Here is a 16157-nt window from a genome sequence, read left to right as displayed (position 1 = left end):
GAGCAGCGTGCTTGGTACAGGCCGCCTCTCAAACCGCGAGGCCGGTGGACATGTCTTAGCCCTGCACCTAGTGCTGCGGCTGTGGCTAACCGGCTGCTGGCCACCGAGGCGCCCCTCCCTCCACGCTGCACAGGCAACAGTCTCACCTAAACCACCTTCCCCAAAGACCACTGAGGGTTCAGGCCCTGGGATAGATATGCAGATGGAGGACGGGAGGAGGGCCCTGTTCTCTCAGTTGCAGCTGGAAGGGTGAGGGGTAGGGAATGATAGCAAGACAAGTAAGTAGATATTTAAAGGAGGAGTAGGAGTGTGCCAGGTGGGTTGAGGATGGAAAATGGAGAGCTTCTAGGCAGAGGGAAGAGCCGAGCAGGGCTTTTTCTTTTTTTCTTTTTTTTGAGACCGAGTCTCGCTGTTGTTGCCCGAGCTGCAGTGCAGTGGCACAATCTTGGCTCACTGCAACCTCCGCCTCCAGGGTTTCAGCAATTCTCCTGTCTCAGCCTCTTGAGTAGCTGAGATGACAGGCGCCTGCCATCACCCCCAGTTAATTTTTGTATTTTTAGTGAAGACAGGGTTTCACCATGTTGGCCAGGCTGGTCTCGAACTCCTGACCTCAGGTGATCTGCCTGCCTCGGCCTCCCAGAGTGCTGGGATTACAGGCATGAGCCACTGTATCCGGCAGGGCAGGACTTTCATATTTCAGATGTGAACACGAGCTTGGATAGGATTGGTGCTGGGAAGAGCAGAAGAGGAACCTGGGAAGGTGGACCAGTGCACTACGTGAAGGTGCTGTACAGGCAGGCTCAGAAGCTTAGACTTCCTTTTGTGGGTAAGAGGGAATTGTGGAAGGATTACAAAGCCAGGGTTAGATCTGGATTCTGAAAACAATCTGGGAGGATGTCTAGCATAGCCAACAGCATTATTGCCCTCATCATTCAGTCATTTGATGGACTTGAACTAGCATCCGCTCTGTGCCAGGCTCTGGTCTTGGGAAGGGGACCCGGAACAGCCTCTACCTGCCCTCAAGATGCTCCTAATCCAGCTTGGAAGACAGATGTGTATACGGACCACAGTCCAGTGTGTTCACTGACATCCTGGGGTATGTGCTATAGGCTAGACCTATGCATAGGGCTCCAAGTAACAGGAATTGTGCACACTAAACATGACCTTTGTTCCAAACAAACTATGCCCTCAGGGAGTCCAAAGTCCAGAAAACAGACAAGTCCCATTTTGCTCACTTCTCCCTGCACCCACCCACCCCCCAGCCCAGTAAGTACTGATCCTGTTATGTGAAAAAGGGAGTTATGTGTTGTTTCTAATTCCTCTTCTGCCCATGGACAGTAAGAAGAGAAAGAACTGGAGCAGGGTTCCCCCTCTGTTATGTCTTCGTTAATTCATAAGACACTTATCCCTCACATATAGGTGGACAGAGGCTGGATGGTACATACCGTCCCCAAGATCTGGTTCAGGGAGATGGTCTCTGGAAGCCCACATCCAGGCGCACCCTTGAGATTGTATCTTCTCAGAGGATCCTTCCCTGTTAATCCTCACTGTATGTTGTGCCTCACCTGGAAGATGTGGTGGAGTTGCGGAGCTGCTGTCCCAGGGCTAGTCCCATCTCTGACCCACTCAGCTCCTGTCCACCTGCTGTGACTCACAATGCCTCCAGGCCAGGCCACGCCCGGACAAGAAGGGGTGCTGACCACTGAGCTGTCAAATAGACTCCGGGCTCTCCCCTGCATGCATTCAGTGCATCATTGAGCACCTACTGTGTTCTAGGAACAGTTCCAGGGAAATGAAGAAGATATTCCCTCCTTAAGCTGTCATTCTTGGCAGGGGAATGAGGGGAGTGGTCATAAGCAGAGTCCAAGACAGGAATTTGTTCTAGGGGAACTAACAAGATAGTCTCTCAGGAAGCTAACGGAGGGTGTCATGAGTCAGGTTCCCCGGCAGAGCCTCAGATGCGCATTCTTATTCAAGTGAATTATTGGGGAAGTGTTCTCAGGAGAAGGGGGTGAGGGAAGCAAGACGGGGCAGAGAAAACAGGCTAAGGCTGAGCCAGAGTGTGGTCTCACATGGAGCCTAGCTTCTGCTTGCTCTCATGGGGAACTCGGAGCACAGATGGCACCACAGTTAGGCCTCCTTAAGGCAAGGGAGCCAGCCTTTTGTACCCTCCTTTTACATGTCAGTCAGTTATTGGCCAGGGCAGCTGAGAGTTATCATCCAGCACCTACAGCACCTTTGGGTGCACCCAGGGATCTGGGTTCTCAGTAGGGTGCCAACTGAGGAGGGAGGAAGATAATAGAATAGATGATAAAAATGAAAGGGTAGACTAGCCAACATGGCAAGACCCCATCTCTACAAAAACAAAGTAGCTGGGTGTGGTGGCATGCGACTCTAGTCCCAGCTACTCAAGAGGCTGAGGCGGGAGGATCACCTGAGCCCAGGAGGTGAAAGCTGCAGTGAGCAGTGATTGTGCCACTGCACTCCAGCATGGGCGATAGAGACCTTGTGTTAAAAAAAAAAAAAAGAGGGCCAGGCATGGTGTTTCACGCCTGTAAATCCCAGCACTTTGGGAGGGGAAGGTGGGTGGATCACCTGAAGTCAGAAGCTCGAGAATAGCCTGACCAACATGGTAAAACTCCATGTCTACTAAAAATAGAAAAAAATTAGCTGGGCGTGGTGGCAGGTGCCTGTAATCCCAGCTACTCAGGAGGCTGAGGCAGGATAATTGCTTGAACTCAGGAGGCAGAGGTTACAGTGAGCGAAGATTGTGCCACTGCACTCCAACCTGGGCAACAAGAGCGAAACTCCATCTCAAAAAAAAAAAAAAAGGAATGACTAAATCAATAAGAATATTCAGGCCAGGTGCGGTGGCTCACACCTGTAATCCCAGCACCTTGGGAGGCCGAGACAGGTGGATCACCTGAGGTCAGGAGTTCGAGACCAGCCTGACCAACATGGAGAAACCCCATCTCTTCTCAAAATACAAAACTAGCCAGGTGTGGTGGTGCATGCCTGTAACCCCCACTGCTTGGGAGGCTGAGGCAGGAGAATCACTTGAACCCAGGAGGCAGTAGTTGCAGTTGGCCGAGATCGCACCACTGCGCTCCAGCCTGGGCAACAGAGCGAGACTCTGTCTCAAAAAAAATCAAAGAATAAATAAAAAGAATGTCTAATTCTGATACATACAGTGAAGAAAACAAACCAGGGAAATACAGAAAGTGATTTTGGGACAGGGTGAGGAGTAGGAACTAATTTAGATGTGGTGCTCAGTGAAGGCCCTTGACATTCATGCTAAAACCTGAACAATAAGGAGACTCCAGTCCCTTGAAGACCTGGGGGTAGAGGAAGGAAGTGGCTGGGCATGTTTGAAGGACAAGTGCCATGTGTGCGGACAGTGGAAGGAAATGAAGTCAGTCCTAACTGCTAAGCCCACCCACCTGGCTACAAGGGACAGACCCAGAATCACAGGGCAAGCTGTGGCAGAGCCCACTGGTAGTGCCACCTCCTAGGAAACTTCTGTAATCGTTTTATTGAGGTATAACTGACATAATCAACTACATTTATTTATTTTTTTATTTTTATTTTTATTTTTTGAGATGGAGTCTCGCTGTGTCGCCCAGGCTGGAGTGCAGTGGCGCAATCTCAGCTCACTGCAAGCTCCGCCTCCCAGGTTCACGCCATTCTCCTGCCTCAGCCTCCCAAGTAGCTGGGACTACAGGCGCCCGCCACCTCGCCCGGCTAGTTTTTTGTATTTTTTTTTTTAGTAGAGACATGGTTTCATGGTGTTGGCCAGGATGGTCTCAATCTCCTGACCTTGTGATCCGCCCGCCTCAGCCTCCCAAAGGGCCGGGATTATAGGCGTTGAGCCACCACGCCCGGCCAACTACATATATTTATAACATATAATGTGAAGTATTTCAATAATTTGTTACGTGAAATCATTCCCAAAATCAAGATAATGAATGTATCCATCTGGTGGTATCCATTACGTTTTTTTCTTTTTTTTTTGAGAGGAGTCTCACTTTGTTGCCCAGGCTGGAGTGCAGTGGTGCGATCTCAGCTCACTGCAACCTCTGCCACCTGGGTTCAAGTGATTCTCCTGTCTCAGCCTCCCAAGTAGCTGGGATTACAGGCGCACACCACCACACCCAGCTAACTTTTGTATTTTTAGTAGAGATGGGGTTTCACCATGTTCACCAGGCTGGTCTCAAACTCCTGGCCTTCAGTGATCCGCCCACCTCGGCTGCCCAAACTGCTAGAATTACAGGCACGAGTCACCGTGCCTGGCCTCAGTATAGATTTTTTTGGCATTGGCTTCTCACCACATAATTATTTTAAAATTTATCCATGTTGTTGCATTTATTAACAATGCATTACTTTTTATTGCTGAGTAGTATTTCATTGTATGGAAACACCACACAATTTGTTTTGCCATTCAGCTGTTGATGCACATTTGGGTTGTTTCCAGTTTGGGGGCTACTGCAAATAAAACTGCTCTGAACATTTTTGTTCCTCTTTATGTGGACATATGCTTTCATTTCTCTTAAGTAAATCCCCAGGAATGGAATGGCTGGGTCATATGGCAGGTGCATGTTTACCTTTTTATTAAGCCACTAACAGTGAGTGAAAGTTTCTGTTTCTGTGTAGCCTGGCCGACACTTAGTTTGATAAACGTTCATTTTTAAAAATTTGCTTAATTAAAGGTGGTGATGGTGTTTTGTGAGACAGGGTCTCACCGTGGTGCCTAGGCTGCAAACTCTTGGGCTCAAGGGATCCTTCCACCTGGGCCTCTGGGCCTCCCAAAGTGCTAGGATTATAGGCAGGAGCCACAGGACCCAGCTAGTAAGCCCTTTTTTTTGAGACGGAGTCTCGCTCTGTTGCCCAGGCTGCAGTGCAGTGGTGCGATCTCTGCTTACTGCAAGCTCCACCTCCTGGGTTCACGCCATTCTCCTGCCTCAGCCTCCTAAGTAGGTGGGACTACAGGTGCCTGCCACCACACCTGGCTAATTTTTTTGTATTTTTAGTAGAGACGGGGTTTCACCATGTTAGCCAGGATGGGCTCGATCTCCTGACCTCGTGATCCACCTGCCTCGGCCTCCCAAAGTGCTGGGATTACAGGCTTGAGCCACCCTGCCTGGCCAAGCCTTTTTAATTTTAGCCATAGTGGTAGCGTGTCGAAATTGTGGGGTTTTTGCTGTTTTGTTGTTGTTCTTTTAAATTTTTAACAAGCTCATCCTTAATTAATTTATTTTATTTATTTGTCTATTTATTTTTTGAGATGGAGTTTCGCTTTTGTTGCTGAGGCTGGAGTGCAGTGGTGTGATCTCGACTCACTGCAACCTGCACCTCCTGGGTTCAAGCGATTCTCCTGCCTCAGGCTCCCAAGTAAGTGGGATTACAGGCGTGTGGCACCACACCTGGTTAATTTTTTTTTTTTTTAACTAGAGACGGGGTTTCACCATGTTGGTCAGGCCAGTCTTGAACTCCTGACTTCAAGTGATCCATCCACCTCTGCCTCCTTCAGTGCTGGGATTATAGGCTTGAGCCACTGCGCCCAGCCTTAATAAATCTGTTTGTTTACTTATTTAATTTTTGGAGGCAGAGTCTCGTCCTGTCACTCAGGCTGGAGTGCAGTGGTGCAGCCTTGGGTCACCGCAACCTCTGCTTCCCAGGTTCAAGCGATTCTTCTGCCTCAGCCTCCTGAGTATGTGGGATTACAGGCACACGCCACCATGCCTGGCTAATTTTTTTTTTTTGAGATGGAGTTTCACTCTTGTTGCCCAGGCTGAAGTGCAATGGTGCAATCTTGGCTCACCACAACCTCCACCTCAGCCTCCCGTGTAGGTGGGATTACAGGCATGTGCCACCATGCCTGGCTAATTTTGTATTTTTAGTAGAGACGGGGTTTCTCCAAGTTGGTCAGGCTGGTCTTGAACTCCTGACCTCAGGTGATCACCCACCTCGTGCTGGGATTACAGGCGTGAGCCACTGTGCCCAGCCTTTTTTTTTTTTTTGAGATGGAGTTTCGCTCTCGTTGCCCAGGCTGGAGTGCAGTGGCATGATCTCGGCTCACTGAAACCTCTGCCTGCTGGGTTCAAGAGATTCTCCTGCCTCAGCCTCCCAAGTAGCTGGAATTACAGGCACCTGCCACCACGCCTGGCTAATTTTTATACTTTTAGTAGAGATGGGGTTTCACCATGTTGGCAAGGCTGGTCTCAAACTCCAGACCTCAGGTGATCCACCTGCCCTGGCCTCTCAAAGTGTTGGGATTATAGGCGTGAGCCACTGTGCCCGGCCCAATTTTTGTACTTTTAGTAGAGATGGCTTTTTACCATGTTTGCTAGCCTGGTCTCAAACTCCTGACCTCAGGTGATCTGTCTGCCTTGACCTCCCAGAATGCTGGGATTACAGATGTGAGTCATTGCGCCCGGCCTCATCCTTAATAAATTGAGGTTTTAATTTGCATTCTCTAACAGCTAATGCTATTAAGCATCTTTCCATGTGGGTATTTGTTATCTATTTTAATGAAGTGGTTGTTCAAGTCTTTTTTTTTTTTTTTTTTTTTGAGACGGAGTCTCGCTCTGTCACCAGGCTGGAGTACAGTGGCACCATCTTGGCTCATTGCAACCTCCGCCTCCCGGGTTCAAGTGATTCTCCTGCCTCAGCCTCCCAAGTAGCTGGGATTACAGGCACATGCCACCACACCCAGCTAATTTCTGTATTTTTAGTAGAGGTGAGGTTTCACCATGTTGGCCAGGCTGGTCTTGAACTCCTGACCTTATGTGATCTGCCTGCCACGGCCTCCCAGTGTGCTGGGATTACAAGTGTGAGTCACCAAGCCCGGCCATCTTTTTTTTTTTTTTTTCAGTGGTTCAAGTCTTTCTGCCTATTTTAAAAATTGGATTGTTTGTCTTAACACTCTTGTCTTAATGCTCCTGTTGCCCAGGTTGGAGTGCAATACGCGGCTCACTGCAACTTCCGGCAGCTCACTGCAACTTCCGGCTCTGGGATTCAAGCAATTCTCTTGCCTCAGCCTCCTGAGTAGCTGGGACTACAGGCGCCTGCCACCATGCCCAGCTAATTTTGTATTTTTAGTAGGGACAGTGTTTTGCCACATTGGTCAGGCTGGTCTTGAACTCCTGACCTCAGGTAATCCATCCGCCTTGGCCTCCCAAAGGTCTGGGTATATAGGCATGATTGCAGCTTTTCTTGTTGTTGTTGTTTTGAGACAGGGTCTCACTGTCACCCGGCTGGAGTCCAGTGGTGTGATCATGGCTTACCACAGCCCTGACCTGCCCAGGCTCCGGTGATCCTCCCACCGTGCCTCCCAAGTAGCTGGGACTGCAGGCAGGCACCACCACAGCCTGCTAACTTTTGTATTTTTTAGTGGAGGTGGGCTTTTGCCATGTTGCAAAACTCCTGGGCTGGAACTCCTGGGCTCAAGCGATGTGCCTACCTCAGCCTCCCAAAGTGCTGGGATTACAGGCATGAGCCACCACGCCTGCTCAAATTGCAGTTTTTGTTTGTTTGTTTTTCTTTTTTTTTTTTTTTTTTTGAGACAGAGTCTCGCTGTGTCGCCCAGGCTGGAGTGCAGTGGCGCGATCTCGGCTCACTGCAAGCTCCGCCTCCTGGGTTCACGCCATTCTCCCGCCTCAGCCTCCGAGTAGCTGGGATGACAGGCGCCCGCCACCTCGCCCGGCTAGTTTTTTGTATTTTTAGTAGAGACAGGGTTTCACCATGTTAGCCAGGATGGTCTCGATCTCCTGACCTCGTGATCCACCCGCCTCGGCCTCCCAAAGTGCTGGGATTACAGGCGTGAGCCACCGCTCCCGGCCTGTTTGTTTTTCTGTTTGAGACAGTTTCGCTCTTGTTGCCCAGGTTGGAGTGCGATGCGTGGCTCACTGCAATTTCCGGCTCCGGGATTCAAGCAGTTCTCCTGCCTCAGCCTCCTGAGTAGCTGGGACTATAGGCGCCTGCCACCATGCCCAGCTAATTTTGTATCTTTAGTAGAGACAGGGTTTTGCCATATTCTTCAGGCTGGTCTTGAACTCCTGACATCAGGTAATCCGTCTGCCTTGGCCTCCCAAAAGTCTGGCTATACAGGCATGAGCCACCGCACCCAGCCTGCAGTTTCTGTTTTTGTTTTTGTTTTTGAGATGGAGTCTCCCTCTGTAGCCCAGGCTGGAGTGCAGTGGAGTAGTGCTATCTCGGCTCACTGTAAGCCCCGCCTCCCAGGTTCACGCCATTCTCCTGCCTCAGCCTCCCGAGTAGCTGGGACTACAGGCGCCCGCCACCACGCCTGGCTAATTTTTTGTATTTTTAGTAGAGACTGGGTTTCACCGTGTTAGCCAGGATGGTCTCCATCTCCTGACCTCGTGATCTGCTCGCCTTGGCCTCCCAAAGTGCTGGGATTACAGGCGTGAGCCACCGTGCCCGGCCTTTTTATTGAGATGGAATTTTGCTCTTGTTGCCCAGGCTGGAGAGCAATGGTACAATCTCGGCTCACCACAACCTCTGCCCCCTGGGTTCAAGGGATTCTCCTGCCTCAGCCTCCTAAGTTGCTGGGATTACAGGCCAGCTAATTTTTTTATTTTTAGTAGAGACAGCATTTCTCCATGTTGGTCAGGCTGGTCTTGAACTCCCGACCTTAGGTGATCCGCCCATCTCGGCCTCCCAAATTGCTGGGATTACAGGCATCAGCCACCACGCCCAACCCCAGCCTGCAATTTTTACATTCTAGATAAAATCCTTTGTTGGATATGTTTTGCAAATATTTCTTCCCAGTCTGTGGCTTGCCTTTTAGGGCAAAAGTTTTTAGTTTTGATGATGTCCAATTTGTCAAGTTTTTCTTTTTCACGTTTTTTTGTGTCATATTTATGAACTCTGCCAAATATAAAGTTACTAAGATTTTCTCCTTTTTATTCTAGAAGTTTCATAGTTTTAGCTTTACATTTAGGTCTCTGCTCCATTTTAAGTTAATTTTTGTTTATGATGGTTTTTTTTTTTTTTTTTTTTTTTGACAGAAATGCCAAATTGACTCAGCACCATTCACAGAGAAGACTGGCCTTTCCCACAGTAACTGCAGTGACGTCCCTGTTGTTCATCACGTGACTGAGGACGTGGCTTTGGTTCTGTGCTCTGTGTTCGTTTGCTTGGTCTGTTTCTCGTGGCACCAATACTGTTGATACCTGGTAGTGTAAACCTTCCGATACTATTCTTTAAGATTGCTTTGGCTTTCTAGATCCTTTGTATTTCCATATAAGTTTTAGAATTTGATTGTCAGTGTTCACAAATAAACCCTCATGCTCACTGTTTAAAGCTTTCTCTTCTTGTCATGAGGACACTCAAGAACTCAAATCATCCCCCAAAGGTTGTCCGATAAGACACGGAATCAGAGCCCAGGAATATTTTAGCCAAGCCAGTGATTCATATTCTTTATGTCTCCACATTGTATCTATGTTATTAAAGTTAATTTTCGGCCATGCGCAGTGGCTCATGCCTGTAATCCCAGCAATTTGGGAGGCTGAGGCAGGCAGATCACTTGAGGCCAGGAGTTCGAGATGAGCCTGGCCAACATGGTGAAACCCTGTCTCTACTAAAAATACAAAAAATTAGCTGGGTGTGGTGGCACACACCTGTGGTCCCAGCTACTTGGGAGGCTGAGGGAGGAGAACTGCTTGAACCCAGGAGGTGGAGGCTGCAGTGAGCCGAGATCGTGCCACTGCACTCCAGCCTGGCAACAGAGCGAGACTCCATCTTGAGGAAAAAAAAAAAAAAGAATACTGACTTTATCTATCTATTATCTATTAGGCGGCACCCAGCCGCCTAAGGTCACTTTTCATTAGCAATCATGATATTTGGCCAGGCATGGTGGCTCATGCCTGTAATCTCAGCACTTTGGGAGGCCGAGGTGGGTGGATCACTTGAGGTCAGGAGTTTGAGACCAGTCCAGCCAACATGGTGAAACCCCATCCCTACTAAAACTAAAGTATTAGCTGGGCATGGTGGCATGCGCCTGTAATCCCAGCTAATTGGGAAGCTGAGACAGGAGAATCGTTTATACCCAGGAGGTGGAGGTTGCAGTGAGCAGAGATCATGCCACAGCACTCCAGTGTGGGCAACAGAGCGAGACTCTGTCTCAAAAACAACAAGAACAACAACAAAAAACAACAAAAACATACTTCAGACAGATCATAGATGGCCACCAGGAATGGCATGCAGCTTCCCTTATTTCATGGCCTACCAAAAAGAGAATACTACAAAACCCAAGGAAGTCTTTCCCTTTTTTTTTTTTTTTTTTGAGACAGAGTTTTGCTCTCGTTGCCCAGGTGGGAGTGCAATGGCGCGATCTCGGCTCACTGCAACCTCTGCCTTCCGGGTTCAAGCAATTCCCCTGCCTCAGCTGCCTGAGTAGCTGGGATTATAGGTGCCCGCCACGATACTCGTCTAATGTTTTGGTATTTTTAGTAGAGACGGGGTTTCACCATGTTGGCCAGGCTGGTCTCGAACTCCTGACTTCGGCTGATCCACCTGCCTCAGCCTCCCAAAGTGTTGGGATTACAGGCGTGAGCCACCGCACCCGGCCTCTTTTATTCTTCTTCTTTTTAAAGTTCTTGCCTACTCCTGGAAGTCCTTATTTGATTATTTGAACAGGAAAAGTTAGGAGAGATGATGGATAATTCCCAGTTAACATGGATGTTAACTCCTTTCACAAGAAGACCTTGATTTTGAGGACATTTAATGAAGCCTTCAGAATTTAAAGATTCACAATTTTAAAAATGGCTCCTGGTTCCTTTGAGGATCCCCATCTCAATGTCACTGAAAAGACAAGGTTTGAAGCCTGTGAGGAAGGGAAAGGTGTGCCACCGGGTCCCAGCAGGTCTGAATTGAAGGACATAAGGTTTATTCTGATGGCAGAAAGGAAAGGAGAAGAGCATCTGAAAATTTTTCAGATTTTTCCACATCACAAGCATTTGTACCACACTGGCTGTGAATCACACTGGGTGTGAACGTCAGTGGGTCCCTTCTGGCAACCAAGAGGAATGTTAATATTCCCCAAACTAAGGAAGCTAAATCTTGTTTTTCCCCATGGAAATTTCAGTCTGGCTTCTGAGATATTCTGTTAATGACACTTGCCCTTCCCTGAAACAACATGGTGTTCTCTGTGCTAATATAGTTTTAAAAAAGAAGTTGGCCAGGCATGGTGGCTCACGCCTGTAATCCCAGCACTTTGGGAGGCTGAGGCGGGCAGATCACCTGAGGTCAGGAGTTCAAGACCAGCCTGGCCAACATGGTGAAACCCCGTCTGTACTTAAAATACAAAAATTAGCTAGGCGTGGTGGTACACTCCTGTAATCCCAGCTATTTGGGAGGCTGAGGCAGGAGAATCAGTTGAACCTGGGAGGCGGAGGTTGCATTGAGCCGAGATCGCACCATGGCACTCCAGCCTGGGGGACAAGAGTGAGACTTTGTCTCAAAAAAAAAAAAAAAAAAGGCCGGGCGCGGTGGCTCAAGCCTGTAATCCCAGCACTTTGGGAGGCCGAGACGGGCGGATCACGAGGTCAGGAGATCGAGACCATCCTGGCGAACACGGTGAAACCCCGTCTCTACTAAAAATACAAAAAAATTAGCCGGGCGAGGTGGCGGGTGCCTGTAGTCCCAGCTACTCGGGAGGCTGAGGCAGGAGAATGGCATAAACCCGGGAGGCGGAGCTTGCAGTGAGCTAAGATCCGGCCACTGCACTCCAGCCTGGGAGATAGAGCGAGACTCTGTCTCAAAAGAAAAAAAAAAAAAAAAAAATCTGAAAAAAGGCTGGGTGCAGTGGCTCATGCCTGTAACGCCAAAACTTTGGGAGGCTGAGGCAGGTAGATCACAAGGTCAGGAGTTCGAGACTAGCCTGACCAACATGGTGGAAGCTGTCTCTACTAAAAATACAAAAATTAGCCAAGTGTGGTGGCACAGGCCTGTAATCCCGCATACTCAGGAGGCTGAGGCAGGAGAATCACTTGAACCTGGGAGGCGGAGGTTGCAGTGAACTGAGATCGCACCACTGCACTCCAGCCTGGGTGACAGAGCAAGACTCCATCTCAAAAAAAAAAAAACACTTAAGAAAGTCACTTTGAGAGGTTGTGGCAGGCAGATCACTTGAGGCCAGGAGTTTGAGACCTACCAGGACAACATGGCAAAACCCTGTCTCTACGAAAAATACAAAAATTAGCTGGGCGTGGTGGCACAAGCCTGTAATCCCAGCTACATGGGAGGCTGAGACATGATAGTCACTTGAACCCAGGAGGCAGAGGTTGCGGTGAGCCGTGATCATGCCACTGCACTCCAGCCTGGACGACAGAGTGAGACTCTCTCAAAAAAAAAAAAAAAGGTAACATAAATGTTAATTTGACTTTTTGGTTTGTATTATAGGTAAAATTATAAACTTACGGTTTTATATTGACATAGAGCTGTAAATTAATTTATAGTGGGTTTATGTTTATAGACATTGATTTATTATTTTTTTACTTTAGTTTTTTGAGACCATGTCTCACTCTGTTGCCCAGGCTGGAGTACAGCAGCACGATTTTGGCTCATGGCAACTTCTGCCTACCAGGTTCAAGCGATTCTCTTGCCTCAGCCTCCCGAGTAGCTGGGATTACAGGACCCACCACCATGCCTGGCTAATTTTTGTATTTTTAGTAGAGATGGGGTTTCGCCTTGTTGGCCAGGCTGGTCTCTAACTCCTGGCCTCAGGTTATTCACCCGCCTCAGCCTCCCAAAGTGCTGGGATTACAGGCATGAGCCATCGTGCCTGGCCTATATACATTTAAACAAGACTGTGTGGTGGGTTAATATTTTGAAATGTTAGCCAGTGTATGGTTGTTTTTTCAGGCTGACTAAGCTGTGTAAAAAGGTGAGTGGGCTGGGCACACTGGCTCATGCCTATAATCCCAGCATTTTGTGAGGTCAGGGCAGGAGGATCCCTTTAAGCCCAGGAGTTTGAGATCAGCTTGGGCAACACAGGGAGATCCCATCTCTGCAAAGAAAACAAAGAAAAAAAATGAGTGAAAGTGCCTGATCAAGAAAGGGAGGTTGAAGCAGATGTCAGTTGGCTCTGGAAGACAGCAAGAGCCGCTACACTGCAATCCCAGCTCGGGATAGCATGAGGCAAAGCAGTACTCTCTTCCTCTCCTTGGGTTCTTTGACATCCCTATGTACTTTCCTTGAGGTAGTTTCAGTATATCTCTCTTCTTTATTATTATTTATTTACTTATTTATTTTATTTATTTTTTCGAGACGGAGTCTCGCTCTGTCGCCCAGGCTGGAGTGCAGTGGCACGAACTCGGCTCACTGCAAGCTCTGCCTTCCGGGTTCATGCCGTTCTCCTGCCTTAGCCTCCCAAGGAGCTGGGACTACAGGTACGCACCACCATGCCTGGCTAATTTTTGTATTTTTTTTTTTTTTTTTTGAGACGGAGTCTCGCTCTGTCGCCCAGGCTGGAGTGCAGTGGCCGGATCTCAGCTCACTGCAAGCTCCGCCTCCCGGGTTCATGCCATTCTCCTGCCTCAGCCTCCCGAGTAACTGGGACTACAGGCGCCCGCCACCTCGCCCGGCTAGTTTTTTTGTAGTTTTAGTAGAGACGGGGTTTCACCGTGTTAGCCAGGATGGTCTCGATCTTCTGACCTCGTGATCCGCCCGTCTCGGCCTCCCAAAGTGCTGGGATTACAGGCTTGAGCCACCGCGCCCGGCCAATTTTTGTATTTTTCGTAGAGACAGGGTTTCACCATGTTGGCCAGGCTGGTCTAGAACTCCTGACCTCAAGTGATCTGCCCGTCTCGGTCTCCCAAAGTGCTGGGATTACAGGCATGAGCCACTCTGTCCGGCCACCTCTGTTCCTTATAACCAAAAAGAGCCCCCAGTTTAAAAGCTCTTGAAGGTCTGGGCGCAGTGGCTCCCATCTGTAATCCCAGCACTTTAAGAGGCCAATGTAGGAGGATCACTTGAAGCAGCCCCTGGCCAACAAAGAGCCCCTGTCTCTAGTTATTTGATTTTTTAGAGACAGGGTCTTGCTCTGTTGCCCAGGCTAGTGGAGTGCAGTGGCATGATCACGGCTCACTGCAGCCTCAACCTCCTGGGCTGGATCTGTCCACCTACCTCAGCCTCCTGAGTAGCTGGCACTCAGGCACATGCCACTGATTTTTTATTTTCTGTACAGATAGGGTTTTGCCATGTTGCCCAGGCTGGTCTCAAACTCCTGGGCTCAAGTGATCTGCCTGCCTCGGCCTCCCAAATTGCTGACATTACAGGCAAGAGCCACTGCATGTGCACATAGTACCTAATGATTCCTTACAAACCAGTATGAAAAAGACAAACCCTATAGTGGAAAAATGGACAAACGACATGAATAGAGAATTCACAAAGGAAGAAATATACGTATGGTTAATGAACATGAAAAATGTTGGCCAGGTGCTGTGGTTCACGCCTGTAATCCCAGCACTTTGGGAGGCCGAGGCAAGTGGGTCACCTGAGGTCAGAAGTTTGAGACCAGCCTGGCCAACATGGCGAAACCCCATCTCTACTAAAAATACAGAAATTAGCCAGATGAAATGGCACATGCCTGTAGTCCCAGCTACTCTGGAGGCTGAGGTATGAGAATTGCTTAAACTCAGGAGATAGAGGTTGCAGTGAGCCAAGACTGTGCACTGTACAACAGAGTGTGCCTGGGCAACAGAGTGAGAATCTGTCTCAAAAAAATAAAATAAAAATAAAAATTAGCCACGCATAGTGGTGCATGCCTGTAGTCCTAGCGACTTGGGAGGCTGAGGCAAGAAGATCCCTTGAGCCCAGAAGTTTGAGGCTGCAGTGAGCCATGATTGTGCCACTGTACTCTAGCCTGGCTGGGAACTTGTCTTAAAAAAAAAAAAAAAGGTTTAATTTCACTGTAATAAAATAAACTTCAATTAACGTAGTTACATATCTTTTTCTTTGTCCATCATTCTGACAATGCCAGATTAGCATGAGTATAGAGAAACTATAGAGAAATGACCATTACCAGCCTAACTATTAAGAAAGTAATGGACTGGGCGTGGTGGCTCACGCCTGTAATCCCAGCTACTCAGGAGGCTGAGGCAGGAGAATCGCTTGAACTCAGGAGGCCAAGGTTGCCGTGAGCCGAGCTCGTGCCATTGCACTCCAGCCTGGGCAACAAGAGAGAAACTCTGTCTCAAAAAAAAAAAAAGTAATGGGAGTGAACAATATAGTCAGGATGGCTAAAGGTGACCCTGAGAAACCAAAGGGCAAGATGTCTGCTTATGTCTTCTTTGTGCAGACGTGCAGAGAAGAACGTAAAAAGAAACCGTCAGTTTTGCAGAATTTTCCAAGAAGTGCTCTGAGAGGTGGAAGACGATGTTCAGAAGAGAGAAGTCGAAGTTTGATGAAATGGCAAAGGCGGATAAAGTGCGCTGTGATCAGGAAATGAAGCGTTATGGACCAGCTAAGGGAGGCAAGAAGAAGAAGGATCCTAATGCCCCCAAAAGGCCACTGTCTGGATTCTTCCTGTTTTCTTCAGAATTCCGCCCCAAGATGAAATCCACAAACCCCAGCATCTCTATTGGAGACATGGTCAAAAAGCTGGGTGAGATGTGGAAGAACTTAAATGACAGTGAAAAGCAGCCTTACATCACTAAGGCAGCAAAGTATGAGAAGGATGTTGCTGACTATAAGTTGAAAGGAAAGTTTGATGGCGCAACGGGTCCTGCTACAGTTGCCCGGAAAAAGGTGGAAGAGGAAGAGGAACAGGGAGATGAAGAGGAGCAGAGGAGAATGAATAAACAAACTGTTTATCTGTCAAAAAAAAAAATAAAGTAATGGATAAAAATGTGAGTGCGCCCTTTCTCTGTGTGCCCACTTTCTCCTTCAAGCAAAAGGTAGGCATGAGCAAGGATGAGGGTGGCTTTGAGGGAAGAGTGGAGAGACAAGTTAAGCTATGAGAAAAAGCTGGATACAAAGGACAAATGGATCAACAATTTTGTTTACTGTTTGAAATATACTGCCTATTTTGAAAAAAGCACAAAAGCTAAAGCTAAAATTTATTATTCTTTTTTTAAAATTTTTATTTAGTTTATTCATTTTTTTTTTTGAGACGAAATCTCGCTCTGTCTCCCAGG

General features: G+C 48.1%; 1 long non-coding RNA gene and 1 pseudogene across 1 annotated transcript; both read left to right on the top strand.

The window, feature by feature from the left end:
* Positions 1 to 4: 4 nt before the first annotated feature.
* Positions 5 to 9321, top strand: LOC119621914 (uncharacterized). The gene is made up of 2 exons (XR_005238543.2): positions 5 to 1096; positions 9027 to 9321. It is a non-coding gene; the product is annotated as an uncharacterized lncRNA (long non-coding RNA).
* A 4291-nt stretch (positions 9322 to 13612) lies between these two features.
* LOC103245106 (high mobility group protein B3 pseudogene) lies at positions 13613 to 15873 on the top strand (annotated as a pseudogene).
* The last annotated feature ends 284 nt before the right edge of the window (positions 15874 to 16157 follow it).

The sequence above is a fragment of the Chlorocebus sabaeus genome, chromosome 23 (genome assembly GCF_047675955.1).
Source record: "Chlorocebus sabaeus isolate Y175 chromosome 23, mChlSab1.0.hap1, whole genome shotgun sequence".
NCBI lineage: Eukaryota > Metazoa > Chordata > Mammalia > Primates > Cercopithecidae > Chlorocebus > Chlorocebus sabaeus.
Note: the sequence above shows the minus strand (reverse complement) of the source record. Positions and strands in the feature narration are given on the sequence as shown.